Source organism: Dermochelys coriacea, chromosome 3 (assembly GCF_009764565.3).
Source record: "Dermochelys coriacea isolate rDerCor1 chromosome 3, rDerCor1.pri.v4, whole genome shotgun sequence".
Taxonomy (NCBI): domain Eukaryota; kingdom Metazoa; phylum Chordata; order Testudines; family Dermochelyidae; genus Dermochelys; species Dermochelys coriacea.
This window is the reverse complement of record NC_050070.1, coordinates 50,686,846-50,692,934: the sequence shown is the minus strand read 5'-3', so window position 1 is coordinate 50,692,934 and position 6,089 is coordinate 50,686,846. Positions and strand designations below refer to the sequence as shown.

Below are 6,089 nucleotides of genomic sequence, written 5' to 3'. Positions count from 1 at the left end.
ATGGGTTTAAAGGACATGTAGAGCTGGTTGAAAAATTTCTGTTGAAACTGTTTTGAAAGAAAATTTGTTTTTTGATTAAACCCATCTTTACAAAAAAGTGTCTCCTTTCCACATAAAAATGTCAACTTTTTGTCAAAAAACGCCCAGTGCCTGAAAACCAAAATATTTTGGTCAAAAAAAAGAAAATTTTGATTTTGATATGCCACCCCTCCTGGTAGTTGTAGTTTGGATGCCTCATGCCTCATGTCTCCAGTCTCCTCTGTGGGCTTCATCTCCCATCATACACCATGCACAGGCAACTCCCTAAATGCACCATCTTGCCTCACCAAAAATAGATATTATAATGCATCATGTTGAGTAAGTATGGAGTCCGTCCTTTAGACAAGACAATGGACACCTGCACTACAACTCCTATGAGGTACTGTGGTGACATTTCCAAATTAAATTACTTTGGTTTTCGGTGAAAATGTTTGCTTTTGTTTTTTTTTTTACTGAAAAGTTTAAATTCTCCATTGAAATTAAAAATATTTTTCAACCAGCTCTTGACACATGGTCACCCAGTCAATACCACTTCCAGCATTTACTTTACAGATTTTCCATCCAATTGCACAGAGCTTCAAGAGAAGTTAGGAGATCACAGTCAAAGCTGGTATGGCTGCAGACATAAAACACCATTTAGCTTTGTTACATGCATGAAATCACATTCTCAAACTTGAAGGAGGAACTAGGCAGAAGCTGAACATATACGTACTTCAGGCATTTCTTTCCAGATTTTATGTAATACCACTGGGAACAAAATGTTTATAAACACTACACAACTGTATTTATTTTAAAGTATTGCAAACTAATACTTCCTGAATATGATTTAAAGAAAGCAAAAATAAATGTCTTTTACCCAACAAAAGGCCTTAAATAATTAAGGCAACAAAATAATTATGGCACATTAGGTCATTTAAGTACCGAAGAGACTTTAAGAAATATGGCCAGTGCTTACCATGCTACTGCACTTTTATCTGTCTCGTATTATCTTCGGTCAAGAGCTGAAGTCAATGAGAGCCTTTCCATTTACTTCAATGGGCTTTGGAATGGGCCTTAAGTTAGTAAAGGTCTATGTGAAGAAAAAGCCACACTTCTATAACAAAGTCAATTTTTCATTTGACATTATGGATATTATCATCATCATCATCATCATTTTTATTGTGGCAGTGCCTAGAAAGCCCAGTTAAGCTCCAAGACCATTTTGTGGCAGGCACTGTTAAACACAGAACAAAATAGACAGTTCCTGTCCCCAGAAGCTTACAATCTAATATTTATATTTTCAGTTATTAGCATGCACATCTCACAAATTCTTGGCTATCAAGGTTTCAATAAACTTTTAGTAGTTACTGTATAAATCAATACCTATATAGTAAAACTTAATTTAACGGTTGGGAACCGTGTTCCAACTGGGACCGGGTGAGAAAATGTTGGGATACCGTGAGAAGCTGTTCTCCTTTGCTATGGCCTTACCAGAAGCATGTAAAATACTAGAAAAGTTGTATGCAAACATATTTTGATGAGAGTTTTCAGATTATTAAGGTTAAAGTAATTTAGATAAATGTTGGGAAAAGCAGCCAAATGTTGGACACTTCTCTGAATTGAATTGCTGTGTTTTTTTAACACTGTTAGGCCATCACTACTTATATCTTTACTTTACAGACTTTACAAATAGTGACTAATTATGCATTTCTAGTTAGGTTGTGTAACCCTTCCAAACCTTTATTCTCAGTTATAACAATGATTTCAATAGAAGCTTTCTTCCCTTGTCCAAAAACATGTCTACAGGCTATATCAATTTCTTTTTAATCTCAGTAGTAATTAATAAGTAAAATTTGGGACAGAAATAAAATGTCTAAGGGGCTTGATTCTCTAGTATAAATCAGGAACCATACCATTTAAATCAGAGGAGATATGCCACTGTAGAACTGGCGTAAATAGGAAGAGACTGTAGCTCTCTGAGAAGATTACTCTTGGTCAGAGAAAGACTATGGTCAAAGAGAATGGGAAAGTCTTGTTTAATCTTTATTTTGAAGCAGTTTAGAGAGATTTTGGGAGATGCTGACCCCAAATATTGGATTTTATTTGAATCTGGATGGCAGAACATTTCTATAAGCCTCACACATGCATATTTTGATAAACCTCTCACTTGACACAACCATAGACTCAAAGATAGCGACTTTAAATCCTAATGGTTTACCAAACTAGCACTCCTTTGGGGCCTGATCTCCTGTAGGCAAATTGAAAAGGTTCCATTAACTTTAAAATGGGACAGGCTGGGGGCTTTATTGTGATGTAGGAACTGACTTGGATTTGTGACATAACAATTGATCATCTCTCTGGAAACATCTGTCTTGTAGACACTTTTTGGAATCTCTGTGAAGAGAGGTTGTGTGGTTAAGCTGATAGGATGGGACTCAGGAAATCTGGGTTCAATTCTTGACTATCTGTGTGACCATTGGAAGGCCAGCTAATCTCTCTGTGCTTTACTTTTTTTGTAAAATGGGGATACCACTACTATTCTCCCACTCTGTCTCTTTGTTTACTTTTTTTGTAAGCTCTTCAGGGCAGGGACTGTCTCTTTGTAATAATACAAATGAGGTCCCTGGTTTCAGATGGGCCCCTAAGATCTTGAAAGACAAATAAATAATAATGTCAGAATGATCAACTATCATAATTGTCCATTGTTCAACAGTTACAGGAAGAAAAGGTGAAAGTGTCAAGTATGAGAAGAGCATTCTCAACATTGGCAAGCCAGCCAAAGAGAGAAATAATTTCCCACAGAGTTATGCAAATTAAAATTATTTTCCTTTTTTGCCTCAAGTTTTTTAAGAAAACGAAAGATCAATATTTTTGGCTGGTGAAAATTTATGTTATGTTGGGTGAAGGAATGCTTTTGTGACAGATTCAATATGGTCTGTCACTAAATTAGTTTTTAATAACCAAGGCCTGGTCTATTCTGCAAAGTTCGGTCAACGCAAGTCACCTTGCATCAACTAATTTCGGCACATCTCTATACTCTAGTTTGTCTCTCACTAATATAAATGTCCCATTACAGTGATGAAGTAATATCAACTCCCCAAACAGTAATGAGCCATTGTCGATGTACTGTGGTCGATGCAGTCTGAGCATCGACAGAGCATGACCTACGCAGTTCTTAACAGTCCTCCAGCAGCTGTCCCACAATGCCCAACAGTGACTGCTCTTTCACAGTTGTGAACTCCACTGCCCAGGAATCAGAGAGAACAGAAGCCCCCACCTTTAAAACTCCTATGTGTTTTTGAAGTGCCTTTTCATGACTGACCAGCTTGATGAGCACTCCTACCAGCTCTCCCTTGTTGTGTGTAACTGCTCTATTCACCATTCCAGCCAGCTACCCCCTGTAGACACGCTCTGGCCTGGGGCATACAGGAGGTATTGGATCTCTTGGGCCTGTGTGGAGAAGAGACTGTGTAGGGACAGCTATTGGCCAATTGTAGAAATGTGGACTTCTAAGGAAAGATTGCACAGGGGATACAGAGGAAAGAGTCTGACAGGGATCAGCAGCAGTGCCGTGTGAAAATCAAGGAACTGCTGCAGGCATACCACAAGGCCATGGAGGCCAACAATCATTCTGGTGCTGAGCTGCAGACCTGATCCTTTTACAACCAGTTGCATGCCAGACTTGGTGGCGACCTCTCCAGCTCCCTGCAAACCACTGTGCATACCTCTGTGGACCTCAGTATGGAGACCCTTGTAATGAACATGAGGAAGAGTAGAGAGGAGGAGGGTCGTGCAGCACAGGACTTCAGCTATGCCATGAGCCAGGGTCTGTTTGTGACTCCACTGCAGTCTACCCAGTCCCACCAACCAAGCATGGATGAGCCTGAGTCAGGGGAAGGAGTCTCAGGGGTATGCATGTATTCTCCCTTAAAATACTTAAATGTGAAGATGGTGCCTGGCCGATCCCCAGATTAGCATGACACAGGCATCTAATTTTCATTGTAGCAGCCGTGTTAGTCTGTATTCGCAAAAAGAAAAGGAGTACTTGTGGCACCTTAGAGACTAACAAATTTATTAGAGCATAAGCTTTCGTGAGCTACAGCTCACTTCATCAGATCTCTGTTTTTTCCACCAAATGCATCCGATGAAGTGAGCTGTAGCTCATGAAAGCTTATGCTCTAATAAATTTGCTAGTCTCTAAGGTGCCACAAGTACTCCTTTTCTTTTTGCTAATTTTCATTGTTTTACTCTCTGAGAAGAGGTAGCGGTACAACAAGCAATGGTAGAGATGTTATCTGCTTTTCACCCCCCTGTAGGTGTGGGGGAGCACACTGAGCAGTTTGTTTATGTACACAGGGAATTCCCTTGTATCTTCCGGAGAGATCTCAATGAAACTTTCATGGAGGTGCTCTGCAATCCTCTCCCAAAGGTTTCTAGGGAGGGCTGCTTTATTTCTTCCTCTGTTGTAGGGCATTTTCCCACACCACTCTGCTATGACTTCAGCAGACACAGGCTAGCAGCTTACGGGAACAGATGAGTTCAGGAAGCCAACAGCAGCTGTGCTCTCTGTGCCCTTGTGACCCTCAGAAGTAAGATATCATCTAAAATCATCACCGCCTTTGAAAAATAGTACTGGTGTTCATGGAAATAGGGGCTGAAATTTTATCATTTTACACAACTGAAAAATTCTTTCCTCATCTCCCCCACCACCCAACTCCTGGAGGGCCATACTCACCATGGCTTCAGCTGAAGAACTGTGCAGAGACACTCCAAAGCTGAAGGGTCAATAAGCATGTCTTATTTAAAACTCTTATGGGAATAAGGGAAGAGAGGTCTGAAACTTGCCTTTTGCTTTCTGGTGAGACTGTAAATACAATGATACATCTGTCTGTTTTATCTGTAGCTGCTGCCATTGCAGCCTTGAGGCATGCTCCCTCCAAACCCGTGGAGCATCTTACCCTGAGGAGGAGGAGGAGGAGAAAGAAGTGGAGTAGGGAGACATATTCACCAAGATTCAGCAAGCCACCACTGCATGGGACCATGAACAGAGGGTCCAGAAGGTGAATATTGAAGACAGTGTGGAGAAATAAAGAGTAGACAGGAGAAAGGCCCAGGAGTCCCAGCAGCAAAAGGAGAGGGAGATGCAACAGGGCATAATGTACAACGTACAACGAAGGGCAACGAAAATGATTAGGGGTCTAGAGCACATGACTTATGAGGAGAGGCTGAGGGAGCTGGGATTGTTTAGTCTGCAGAAGAGAAGAATGAGGGGGGATTTGATAGCTGCTTTCAACTACCTGAAAGGGGGTTTCAAAGAGGATGGCTCTAGACTGTTCTCAATGGTAGCAGATGACAGAACGAGGAGTAATGGTCTCAAGTTGCAATGGGGGAGGTTTAGATTGGATATTAGGAAAAACTTTTTCACTAAGAGGGTGGTGAAACACTGGAATGCGTTACCTAGGGAGGTGGTAGAATCTCCTTCCTTAGAGGTTTTTAAGGTCAGGCTTGACAAAGCCCTAGCTGGGATGATTTAACTGGGACTTGGTCCTGCTTTGAGCAGGGGGTTGGACTAGATGACCTTCTGGGGTCCCTTCCAACCCTGATATTCTATGATTCTATGATTCTATGATAATGGGGCTTCTCAAGCAGCAAACATAAATGCTTCATACTCTTGTTGAACTACAGCTCCAACAGTCATGGGCTCATGTCCCTTTGGAGGATTCCATTTCAGCCCCCAACATTCCACCTGGCATCATGGGACACATCCTACCCCTACCACTTCATGCCAGGGGACAGTAAGGAAAGCCACAGTTTCACATATACCAGCTGTGGCTCTCACAGGTCAGTGTATGGGAGAAACGGACTGAAATCAACACAAATGTTTTCTACTATTCTAATTTTAAAGTTCTGTTTGGGTAATTTATTTAATAAGTTTGCACTGTACTGGTTTTTAATTGCACACTAAGAGGTTTCAGTGCTTTTGATACACAATAAATTTTTATTTTTGGTAAATAAATTCATCTTTATTACTTGATAACATATACTGCACAATGCCTAGTGCTACTCAAAGC

General features: G+C 40.8%; 1 long non-coding RNA gene across 1 annotated transcript in view; it reads right to left on the bottom strand.

Annotated features, from left to right (window-relative positions):
- Positions 1-3,857: 3,857 nt before the first annotated feature.
- Positions 3,858-6,089, bottom strand: part of LOC122459650 — a 28,723-nt gene continuing 26,491 nt past the window's right edge. Inside the window, exon 4 of the long non-coding RNA XR_006280472.1 lies at positions 3,858-3,868. This is a non-coding gene — a long non-coding RNA (uncharacterized LOC122459650). The remainder of the gene's footprint in view (positions 3,869-6,089) is intronic.